At 37.0% G+C, this 13256-nt stretch overlaps 1 protein-coding gene across 1 annotated transcript in view; it reads left to right on the top strand.

Annotated features, from left to right (window-relative positions):
• Positions 1 to 225: 225 nt before the first annotated feature.
• Positions 226 to 13256, top strand: part of LOC129773974 (vesicular glutamate transporter 1) — a 160957-nt gene continuing 147926 nt past the window's right edge. The window contains exon 1 of the mRNA XM_055777652.1: positions 226 to 745. The gene's annotated coding sequence lies outside the window, so the exon portion shown is untranslated. The remainder of the gene's footprint in view (positions 746 to 13256) is intronic.

A 13256-nucleotide genomic window follows, 5' to 3' on the forward strand; every position in this document is an offset into this window, starting at 1 on the left:
GTTGGGGAAATTTGTCAACACAAGCAAAAGGTTCGCCAACACAGCCATAGAGTGGCTGTGCAACAGACCGAAAGCTCCCATTGCGCAAGTCAGCAGCAACACTAACACTGGTTCGCGGGAAACTGTGCCACGTGAGAGCGAGAGAAGACCGGACGGAAATTCCTTCACCCCCTTGGAGAGATACAAACAAGGATTGCTTTTGGGATTCTCCAGCCGTTCGCCAGCAGACGAAAGTCGACTGTCGTCCTGCTCGGTGTACGGACCGCGCGGTGGTAGTGTTTGGCAGTTTTCGCAGTGGCCGCTGAAAAACGCCGTTGCATCGATCGGACGTTAGCAGCTTCAACGGGGGCTCTCGGAGCCCGTCCTGGACTACTTGAGACCTTGTGGCCGAGTGCGCAGTGGCAGTGCGGTGGGCGGCGGATAGCGTCTTTCGGGCGTGGGTCTGTGAATGTGGTTTGTTGGATTTTTCGACGCAATGGGTCTTGAGTGGTTCGGATTGCAGTGGTAGAAATTTTGAAAGTTTAGCAGTCATATGAAGATTAGTGTCGGAATTGTTCACCAAAGAGAAAGTAGGTTGGAATTATCGTCTCGGAATTCACTCGAAATTGAACGAGAAAATTTTTTGAGTCAAAACGGTGTCATGTGAGATATACAATCGTACAACATTATCCGATGGTTCAATGTGGTTGAAGTGTGAATTTTTGTGCTTGACATTCTCTAGTGGATATTCACATCGGAAGCAAGTGTAAGTGTTATAATTTACAGCTTGAGTTACGTAACGGAATTTCAAAAACTATGGTTGACTGTGCGCATGTCTCTTGGATATCAGAGATTCGTATATTGTTCCGATGTTCAGCCCTATTGCATCTAGTGAAGAATGTACAATCTAGCTGAGTTCTAGTGGAATTTGCACATATTAATAGTTCAAGTATTAAAAAAAACTTGAAGATGTGAAGTCTTTTTTGTCAGCTCAACACGCATGCGCAGGATCATGAGTGCTTTCAAAAGTCTTGAAAATGTTTAATTTTTTGTTCCCCGGGCAATTCTACGAAGTCAGCTTCCTGTCGCTCTCTGGATGCAAAACCAGGGTGCAGGTCACAAAAATTGGTCTAGAATAAATCAGTCGAGCCTGGACATGTGATCGAATGGCTGCAGGAGTTGAAATGGACGGTGCAGATTTTGTTCTGGAATGCTAAGATCTTGAAATACAAAATATGAAATGAAAATATGTTCTCTGCCCAACTAGATTCAACATTACAGCATTTTGAACAGTATGATTCTTGTTATAGATATGCAATTATTCAATTCAATGGTGCAACATTTTCAATGTTTGTGCATAAAGACAAAATTCTAAAAATGGTTTTTTGTAGAAACAAAATTTCGATAGAAAATATTATACATGAGTAAGAAATGAGCATCAGATCTGTGAATGTATTTTCTTGGATTTTCGGTTTCGTCTCCATGATGAACTTTTAGACTCCACTCCAACGCATTACATAACTACAAACCAAATCACGTGTGCCAAATTTCTTGCAAATACATTTCTACTTGTACGCGTCTTAGATTGATTCGATTTTATCTCACAAGTATATTCTTACATTGTGTTAACACATTGTTCATTGTGTGATTGTTCATTATAGAATATGCGTTTGGATAGATACTAAGTCATAAATTTTGAACTTTAAATTGATTGGTGTGTGATTATTATGAACTACGAATTAAACCATTCAGCGGCAGTAACTAAATTGAACGATTGGAATAGTTGAAAGGTTGGGGGAAAACTTTAGTAGTAAAATCATGATAAATATTTTGAATAACTGATCTTCGAAGAAGATTCGCGAATGAGACCAAATCAGAGCTACAGTTTTCAAATTTCGACCAATTGTTGTGAATTATGAATCAAGACTTCAACCGCTTTGTTCGTAATCAAATTCGTGGATAATGATGATATAATGAGAATCTGTGCTATCATTGTTCAACATTCACGAGTTGTTTGCTCACAAAACATTTTTTCTTCATGGAGTTGCATTGCCCAAACCTCTTATAACATCTCACTAACAGTTCCGTCTGCCTATTTTTTTATTAATCTGTTTATTTTTACAGGCTCAGTTACATAAGTTTAAAGGAGTCAAACTTTAAACTATATTTCTACTAGCATATATTAACATGTTTCCTTAATTCTATGGTTAATAAAATAGGAAACCGATTACTCGCGGTCGACTCGAGTTTAGAAGGGTGACACATTTTCATTAGGAAAAGAACGGGATGTAAGCCTGAAAATTGTTTTCTGTTAAAAATTTGTAATACGCAACACCGTTGAAATCCATAAAATAGTTTTAATCGATTTTTTTTGTATTAGCTCATTAAGCAGTCACAATTACTCATTCGATGCTTGGAATGTGAATTGTACTCAAAAATCCAAGTCTCACCACATGAAACAATAATTTAAATAATATTGCGTCGAATTCATCATGAAAATCCAAGGTTCTTCAAACGGTTCTTTCTGCCAATAAACCGCTGAATTTCGTTGACGAAACACATTCATAATATTTGCAAGGCTCTCGCTACAAAAGGATTGTGTATCGCTCCCGCCGACTATTCAGAATCAACCGAATTCGTACAAGAAAACGATCAAAATTCTCGGAGAAAGACTTGCCAGTAGACCAAGCTTTTCAGAGAACCCCAAAGTTGTCAAAGAACATGCAAATTGCCTAAGCTTTCCTCGAAAAACATCATCACAGCAAAAACAGAAATATCCGATTACGAGTCTTCAAGGCTATAGTGGAATCCAAGCTTTTTTGCTGTTCTAATTTTTCTTGGTCGACTATACAACAGACCTGTGTCTATGCACGATTGACTTACACAAACAGATGAGAGGATCTACCTAACTTTATACAGCAAAAAACAATATCCCGCTCCGTCCACGTGAAAATCTCACACAACAAACTTTTTTTTTGGAAACATTCACTCAGACTGCGACCTTCGAGGAAAACATGAAGAAATTAGGTAATAATATTAGGTAAATCAGGTAATAACAAGCGTCCTCTTTTATTTGATAGCATAGATGCGATGGATCTTAAACCAATTTAATTCTGATCGCCGTTCGTTCACCACCGTCTTAATTCAGTTGCTGTGTCGGAGAACTTTGCCGCTGTACAATAACTGAAAACTAGGTCGTCATTAAATATACTGTGAGATTAATAGGAATGGTTCGTTAGTGTTTGGCCTCCAAAAATAAATAAAAACTAGTAGACATTCGTGTTCTGTTTTGTATCTAGTAGAGCCATAAGTTCTGTCAGACGTTTGAAAATTTATAATTTGAGAAAAAACTGATATGAAAATTAAAAAAAATGAATGTATAAAAATATTTAAAGATTTTTTTCGCTGTCTCCCGGATTAAAATAAGGCCACAGTTTCCACACGCTTCTAGTACGGACCGAACTTCATCATTGCTAGGAAACCGAATAAACTCTGATGGGATGGAAAATTGTTTCATTCAATCAATAATTTAATCAATACAAACAAATGATTACAAAGCCTACGGTAGTTCTACGTCAACCTTACGATTATATCATGGATATGAACCATAATTTTTTTAGTTCGAATTTCTCTTTTGACAGCAGTCGAGAATTCTCTGACAGAACTTATGGCCATACTAGGTACATGTTTTGGAGATGAAATGAAAAAACATGTGTACGTCAAGGTGTGTATATTATGAAGACTACTCAAAGCGCCATTCATTGTCACAATTTTTTTTGTGCAATTCTGCTAGTCGAGGTCAACTACGGGGAACAACTACGAAGTGTACGTTAAACTGGCCCAATAAAGGAACGTTCTTTTTTTTGGTTGGACACTTCTCGTTTTGTGTCTTTAGTAGGGCTCTGCATAGTCATAGTCAACTGAGGATAGTCAGTTGATTATCTATATCTATATCCGTATTCAGTTAGTAATGACTTTTGACTTCTTCACGCAGTTTCTTCGCCAAAACGACTAAACAGTTAGTCGGGCGCTTAGTCGCTATCTCCCTCTATCGACTCGACTATATCATTTCATTCTTTCCAGTCAAATTGACCTCATTGCATTTTTAACTGACTTCCTCCAAAACGAATTCGTTCCTCTGTTTCTCTCTCTCTCATGCACGTGTGCATGAATCGATGTTTGAGTTCAACGTGGTTTGACATACGCTACAGGTGAGCTAGATTCTTTTGTATCGTACACGAAAATTACTCACACGTATAAAAGAGTGTGCAGTGTATGTGCGCTATTTTGCACGCTATTTACTAATACTAACGCGGGGACCTTTATAGCATTCTTGATAAATATCAAGTTCGTTGGTTTCAGTTCACGGTGGGTAGACAATAAACCGTCCATTGATGGAGTAACTTCTTTTTTGAATCAGAAATCATTTTTTCGTTTCTCTTTATATGGACGTAGAAATAAGATTGCTTACGCGAGTATAAAATTAGTGTCAGGAGGAAATGGAAGTGTGGATTGAAGTCAGTTAACACGTTCGACGCCCAACGCGACGTTTTTGAGTTTCTTGCAGAGCCCAACTTGCGATTAAATTATTAAATGAAGATCAAACTTAGTTTATAGATAACTTTTACATGATCTAGCAATGTTTGTTTTCAATTGAAGAAATTTGCAAAAAACTGCAGTACAAACCATCCGTACTATAAATTCATAAAAAGTATAATATTATGGTTATGATTTTATTATTTTTCTTCATATCCTATAGTTACATTTAGGTGCCTATTCTATCAAATACCTTCTAGAAATCCTACTCAATTCGAGCGAGAAAGGTGTCACCCATATCTGGGTGACGAGGCGTCGAAAGTGTTAAATGAAGAGGCAGATTTGTGTTCATTAGTCGAGTCAGTTAAAATAACCACTGACTGGACTAGTTCACCAGTCATCCTCGCTAGTCAACGCTAATCAATTCATTTTCTAGTCAAATCACTTTTTGTTGGCGGCGACTGCCGAAGCAGTTCTAGTCGAAGCGAAGGTCCTGAGAGTAGAGTCGGTCTTCATTTTTCTCCTTCGAAGATTTCGGGCCGTGGTCTTTAGTGAGGATTCATATCATTCGATGGTATGTTGTAGATTGATTTAAAACTAGATTTTGGGTAAAATGTATAGAGAAATGTCCTACCTTTGCGTTTTATATATATGTCTATTTCTATACTTCTATGAACTCTGTACATTTCCTTCCCTCACCTCCCTTCCTAAGTTTAGGAAGTGTCGCCATGGATCAGCACGGGTTTTATCCTGAAAGGTCAACCACCACCAACCTAGTTCAATTCGCCTCGTTTTGTATTAAAAGCATTCATGCTGGTGCTCAAATCGACACCGTCTACACAGACTTGAAATCAGCCTTCGATAGAGTTGACCATGAAATACTGTTGAAACTATTAGGGAAAATCGGTGTCTCCGCGGATATTATCAGCTGGTTCAAATCATACTTTTTAAAACGTAGGCTCACTGTTAGCATTGGGTCGGTAACTTCGGAACAATTCTCGAACCTATCTGGCGTGTCACAATGGAGCGATCTTGGTCCCTTGCTATTTTCAATATTAATTAATGAGCTCTCTGCCATAATGCCACCTGGCAATAGACTGTCTTACGCTGACGACATCAAAATCTACATGGTCATGAGGAACATTGAGAACTGTTACGTTTTACAACGGCTACTGAATCGTTTCACTGAATGGTGTACACGAAACATGCTAACGCTAGGCATTCATAAATGCAACGTTATGACATTCTCTCGATCGTGCCTCTCAAGTTCTTGAGATGATGGCATCATCTTAGACTCGGCATTCACCTTTCGATTATACCATAACGAAATTATTTCTAAAGCTAACCTCCAGCTGGGATTCATGTTTAAAATATCCCGAGAGTTTAACGACCCACTTTGCCTCCGGGTCTATATTGCACTCTTGTGCGATCGATTCTGGAATTTAACTCTCTAGTTTGGTGCCTATACCAATCAACATGGACCACTAGAATTGGAGCAATACAGACAAAATTTGTGAGATATGCCCTTCGACGTCTTCTGTGGCGAGATCCGATGAACCTTCCCCGATACGAAGATCGATGCAGATTGCTGGGACTGCCGACACTGGAGCAGACACTGTGTTTGTTGCGAAAATTTCAACGGAGAAGCTGGCGCACCGGAATTATTGGGACAACTTCACATCTACGCTCCTCAGTTATTGCTACGCCAACGGAACTTTCTGCTTCTTGTACCGAAATACATTGTACGACCTCCATGACCCTGTGCGATCCACGTCGGCAAGTTTCAATGAAGTCTTTGTTCACTTCGATTTTGGCTGTACTACGTCCGCATTCAAACATAGACTCGCAGAACTGAATACGATGAACTACTGACAACGACGATAACAATGGACAAGGGCGCAGTTTCCCAATCAGTTTATTTTTTTTTATTATCTGACCACAGTTGACGCCTATTATTATTTATTTGTTTTTATATTTTTTGTGTCCAAAATGTGCTGCTTTTTTATATACATATATGTTTTGCAGGTGAATGAAAAGATATTCGATTTGTATATCTTCTCTTTTTGGCTTTTCCCCATCTTAATTCATTAAGACAACAAAAAGTCTGATGATTAAATAAACAAATGAACATATAAACAAAAAATAGCCAGAGGTAAAAACTTAGCATTAATTTAAATGTAATCTTTTCGCTTGATAGTGACACGAGAGAGCGTAAATAACAGGTAGTAGGGTAGGGCGGGGCTAGTTGGTCATAGGGGTAAGTTGGTCAGTGACGATATCTTGGAATCTGAGCGTTTAGCGATCTATGGATGAAAAATAGCGAATTGCTGATACAAAAAATAAGCAAATCGGAAAAACTTCTTATTAAGTAGGTTAAACAATACGGACATGGTTCCGATTTTGCCAAAAATCATTCACAGTTTGCGCATTATAAAATGTGTTCTAAAACTGATTAATAACCATGAAAAAAATCGGCTCAAACGTAAAACAAAGCTTTATTGTACGTATTAGCTTTAAGTGTTAATGGAAATCGCTTTCAAAATTATTTTTGTTAAATTTTCATGAATATTCTTTTTCATATATTGAGGGGCTAGTTGGTCACACAAATTGCTCGTTTGAGAGCAACGCATATAGCATTTTCAGATATTCCTTGTTTCATTACGCAAGCTATAAACAAATATAGAAAGCATATGTTTTACTGCTAAACCCAGTGTATTTGAAACGATACAACAACCACACAATCCACTTGCAATGTAATTGTCATATTTATATTTTTTTGCTGTAAAATTTCCATCAAATATAATAAACGCTATCATTGAATATCAGAACTCACAATAATGCATTGAGTAATGTAGCATACCTGGAGGCTATCTCTATATACTTTGGGGCGAACGGTACAAATGTCATCAAAACAAATGCAAGCGGTTGTGCGTCGCAGGGATGCTAGGTGTTTTTTTCAAAAGTCTTGACATGGTACGAGAAAATGTCTTCACCATAATATCGGAGGAAAGTTCTTCACACAAAAACGGAACTGTGATAACTCTATTTGTTTATTTCAGCTTTGAAATTTTGGTTGTACCTCAAACCATATCCGTGAAACTAATTGTAGAAAAGGTATGTAATCGGAAAACTTTCGATTACATAATGGTCGTTTGAAATATCTAAGTTAATCTATTGTATAAAGGGTGTGTCACATCAAATTGCATCACGGAAAAAACGCTGTAGAAATTTAATTTTTAGGAATTATATCTTCAGCTTTCGCTTATAATCAGATAAGAGTGTATAGATCACGTTGGCCGTGCTTCACTGTCAATTTTTCGTAAATTTGGAAAAATGTCGACGAACGAAAAAGAGCGTCGTGAATTAATCCTGCGCACTCATTTCGAGAATCCGGAGTTGTCACATCGGGACATCGGTAAGATGCTGGGAATCGTCCAATCCACGGTCAGCAGAGTACTAAAACGATACTTCGAGAACCTAACCATCGACCGGAAGGTGAAGAACGGCAAAAATGGATGCTCCGTCAGTGAAAAAGATCACAAACGCGTAGTTATGTAGTTATGTAGGGATGTCGCCAATAAGCTGAATTTGTCCAGTTCATTCGTCCAGCGGACCAAGCAGCGGGAGGGCCTGCGTACATACAAGGTTCAGAAGGCTCCTAACCGCGACGAAAGGCAAAACATGGTGGGGAAGACGCGAGCCCGGAAGCTGTACACCGAAATGCTGACGAAGCCGCATTGCCTGGTAATGGACGACGAAACCTACGTCAAAGCGGACTTTCGTCAGCTGCCGGGCCTGTTGTTCTTCTACGCAGAGGACAAATTCAGCGTTCCGGAGGAGATTCGCAAGCAGGAACTATCCAAGTTTGCCAAAAAGTCCATGGTGTGGCAAGCGATCTGCTCTTGCGGAAAGCGGAGCACCCCCTTCGTGATGACCGGCACGGTAAACGGACAGGTTTACCTTAAGGAGTGCCTACAGAAGCGCTTACTACCACTATTGAAGCAGCACGAGGGCCCGACAATCTTCTGACCGGATCTCGCTTCGTGCCACTATTCAAAGGACGTGTTGGGGTGGTACGAAGCCAACGGGGTCACCTTCGTGACAAAGGAAATGAACCCGCCCAACGCGCCGGAGCTTCGCCCAATAGAGAAATATTGGGCGATTATGAAGCAGGCCCTCCGGAAGAACCCAAAAGTTGTCAAATCGGAGGCGGACTTCAAGAGAAAATGGATTTCTGTTAAAAAAAACTACAACCTGACGTTGTACAGAACCTTATGGACGGGGTAAAGAGGAAGGTGCGAGCATACGGGCTTGGGCTCGAAGTATGAATAAAACGAAAATGCCAAAAGTTGTTTAATAGTTTTTATTTTACTGTCTAAAATTTTCAAAAGGATCGGTCTACTGGACGAATTTCTACAGCGTTTTTTCCGTGATGCAATTTGATGTGACACACCCTGTAGTAGGGCCAAAATAATAGAAATTCAATGTCAAAATCATTCGAATTTTCAAGCGCAAATGAACTAATATCTTCTAGAGACAATATGTATTCGGACCGCTTCGTTCGCTCAGACTAAAGCCCTACTTTTGTGACGATATTTTCGGCCAATGACTTCACATATTTCATAATGTCTTCAAAATATCTTCAAACCTGGCATCTCTGGTTTGCCACAAAGTGGAAGAGAGACTAAATCGCTAGAAAAGATTGTCTGACTAATTTTCAACGATGAGAATTTGAAATTTTCATTAATTTGTTTTTTTACTTGTTCCATGATAATAGTTAACTGTTTTTGTTTTGATTTAATTAATTAATTTATAATGAAGGAAACTTCTAATGGAAAAACACTTATTATTTGCTCAAAAATAACATGCCTATTATTGACCAATTTACCCCGTGTGTGGGGTTAGTTGGTCAATTTATTCTGAAATACGAAGACGTTAAATAAAAGAAAAATGTCAAATAATTGATTCTCTGGTTATTTTTCATTGAAAGGGTAAAAAGTAAGCTTCATTGTGGTACATAACATTCTAGCGCAAAACTTCATACTACAAAGTTAAAAGCAAATTTATTCAAAAATGACGAACCAGCCCCGCCCTACCCTACTCATTTATTTCAACGTTGAAGAAATTGTCAAGAGCCTTAGGGAATTGGTCTTGCGACAGAAAATATGATTTTCACGTAGGTCACGCAGGCTAAGTTAGCGTGTTTTACTGTGATACAACGATGTGCAATATTCGATGTCTGAAAGTCGCAAAATTCCTTCAACTCTGCCGTCCTCTCAGTGTAAATTGAAAAATATTTAGAAACATTCTAAACCAGTGTGTCCATGTCAAAAGCTCAGGTGCTCCCATCTAATATGTCGTAAAGGTTCATAATAAACATTGCCTCAATCAAAATTGACGAAATTTTTCATTTTTTAACCCATTTGTAAAGTATATTCGAACTTTTTGAACACCCTGTATATCGCATGAACCAAATTTTTCTATTTACTCTTTAAAACAAGGAATCATCATAAAAACTAGCTAAAATATTTTCTTGTATGGTTTTTTTTCCTCAGCCAAGGTTCATGAAATAGCTGCGTCTTTACTACTTGTGAATCCATTGGATGTTGTTTGCTTCAGATAACCAGAATGGATGAAATCGTGTACGCCATGAAGTTGATTCTTGGACCTCCCACTCCATCATAGACCATTTCAATTTTGAATATTTTTGAGTAATTTCTGATCCTTCAACATAAAATAACGAAATTCGACTTTTTTCCTGTTATTATTATAAAGCAAGCAAGAATATAATTCATGAAAGTATAAAGCGCTATAAAATAACATAAAGTTGTTTTAAAGCAGTATTCTAGTCTAAAAATTCGGAAAAAAAACAAAAAAAAAATTCTACATATTTCTGTAGTTTAGGCATTCATGAATATACCATACAAAGAAATTATCAAAAATCCTATTATTTACCGAGTTAGAACCATTTTAGTGATACGGTATCTAACCTGACACGGCTATAGAAATGAACTTCAAACGCGCTTTTCTCGAAACCAGTATTTTTAAACTCGCGTATACGATATCTCAAGTTCTGCTGAACCGATTCATGTCGAATTTATATGGATACAATTTGCAGGCATCTCGCTATCGCATGCACCTATAAAAAAAGATATTTTTTAAGTTTTACTATTTTTAAAAAATCGGGAAACGTAACAAAAAATGTTTCAAACCGCATTTTGTTTTTAAACGGCCGCTATTTTCTCAAAAAAAGATGGTTTTGACATGTCCGAGATTCATGCGATAGCGGCATCTTTATTGGTTCAGAATCTGTTCGATTTTTTTTTTATTTCAGATAATCAGAAGGGCTGGAATCGTGTACGCCATGGCACAACTTTTTTTTGAACCCTCTCACTTCATCGGCTCTTGACTATTCTAGTTATGAATATATTTCCTCCGTTCAATTTTGTTCTATTGATCAAAGATAGATGAACAAATAATGATATAATGGATACTAAACATATTCTTTGTTTTATTTTTATGGAGCTAGACAAAACGTCCGAAATGCGTGCCTCTACACTAGAATACCCCCTTAATTGATTGTTGTTCCATTGCACAATGCCCAATGGTCCAGGAGATGCATTTAAGTGAAAATTAGCATTTAAAGCTTGACAGTTATTCTCTAGACAAAAACTGTCTTAGACAAAGTTGTTACTCATGGTAGAGTGGTCGTTTTCATGTTGTCAAAAATAGGGTGACCAAAATTGTCTATGAAATAAAAAACCAAACTTTCTTATCTTTATAGATAGAGGTAAACATAGTTCGACAATGTTGTAGCTCTAATTATTTGAGACATCTTTGTAGAACAAAGATTTTCTCTATCTCTTGAAATAACCGATATAGCGCTTTTTTTTGTAAGTTACGTTAAGGTCACCATGAAAAAAACTGTTTTTTTGCTCTAAATTTTATGTTTCGAATTTTACATGCAAACTGTCTTCGAAAGACTTTTAGAGCTTACTAATAAAAACATTTTTCGATGCAGAACTTGTCAATATCTCAACTTTACTCAAAGTTATTGATATTTCTTCCGAAAAAACATGCTCTGCTCTGCTCATGCTCATTTGTTTTTCATTCTTTCTGGGGCAAACGTAAACAAAGTTTATTGGCGGCATTTGAAAGAGCATATTTCACTCTACATGATGTGAGATTTTCAAAAATATGTTATTTTTTTGTGTTTGAATAAATTAAAATAGAAATCATGAGTTTTTGGGTAAAAAACCATTAATAACTTTGAGTAGGATTAAGATATAAACAAGTTCTGCATCGCAAAATGTTGGTATTGATAAGCTCTAAAAGTCGTACGAAGACAGTTTATTTCAAGACATAGAGATTTCAAGAGATCAAGAGATAGAGAAAAACTTTGTTCTACAAAGATGTCTCAAATAATTGGAGCTACAACATTGTCGAACTATGTTTACCTCTATCTATAAAGATAAGTAAGTTAGATTTTTTATTTCATCGAAAATATTGGTCACCCTATTTTTGACAACATAAAAGCGAGCGCTCTATCATGAGTAACAACTTTGTCTAAGACAGTTTAGGTCTAGAGAATAACTGTCGAGCCTTAAATGCTAATTTCCACTCAAATGCATCTCCTGAACCATTGTGCAATGGTCCAGCAAGTACATTTATGTGGAAATTAGCATCTGGAGCTCGACATTCTAGACAAAAACTGTCTTCGACAAAGTTGCTGCATATGATAGAGCGCTCATGTTCATGTTATCAAAAATAGGGTGAACAACATTATCGATGAAATAAATAATCTAACTTTCTAATCTTTACAGATAGTGGCAAATATGGTTGAACAATGTTGAAGCTCCAGTTATTTTATGTAACTTCGTAGGACAAAGTTTTTTTTCTATCTCTTGAAATTACCGATATAGCGTTTTTTTTCAATGTTGCGTTAGGGTCACCATGAAAAAAACGGTTTTTTTGCTCTAACTTTTATATTTCAAATTCTACATGCAAACTGGCTTCGAAAATTTTTAGAGTTTGCATAGGCAAACATTTTGTGATGCAGAACTTGTCAATATCTTAACTCTTCTCAAAGTGTTTCATATTTCTTCCCCAAAAACACGCTCTTTTCATTTGTTTGTTGTTCTTTGTGGGGCAAACATAAAACATGTTTATTGACGGAATTTGAATGAACATATTTGACTCTACATAATGTGATATTTTAAAAACTGTTTTATACCGTAAACTGCATTTGAGTAAATTAAATTTGAAATCATGAGTTTTTAGGTAAAAACATCAACAACTTTGAGCAGGATTGAGATATTGACAAGTTCTGTATCGCTAAATTCATATCTCGATAAGCTCTAAATGTCGTTGGAAGACAATTTTGATGTAGATGTAGAACTAAAAAAGTAAGAGCAAAAAAAACCCGTTTTTTCCATGGTGAGCCTAACGCAACTTGGATAGAAAGCGCTAAAACCAACTTTATGGAAGATCTTTATTCTCTAGACAAAAACTGTCTTCGACAAAGTTTTTATATATGATGGAGTGCTCACTTAAACGTTGTCGAAAATAGGGCGACCAACATTTTAGGTGAAGTCAAAAATCTAACATTGTTATTTCTATAGACAGAGATAAACATAGTTCGACAATGTTGTAGTTCCAGTTATTGTAATGAACTTTGTAGAACAAACATTTTTTCTATCTTTTCATATAATCGATTTAGCGCTTTTTATTCTAAGTTGCAT

The sequence above is a fragment of the Toxorhynchites rutilus genome, chromosome 3 (genome assembly GCF_029784135.1).
Source record: "Toxorhynchites rutilus septentrionalis strain SRP chromosome 3, ASM2978413v1, whole genome shotgun sequence".
In the NCBI taxonomy this organism is placed as follows: Eukaryota; Metazoa; Arthropoda; class Insecta; order Diptera; family Culicidae; genus Toxorhynchites; species Toxorhynchites rutilus.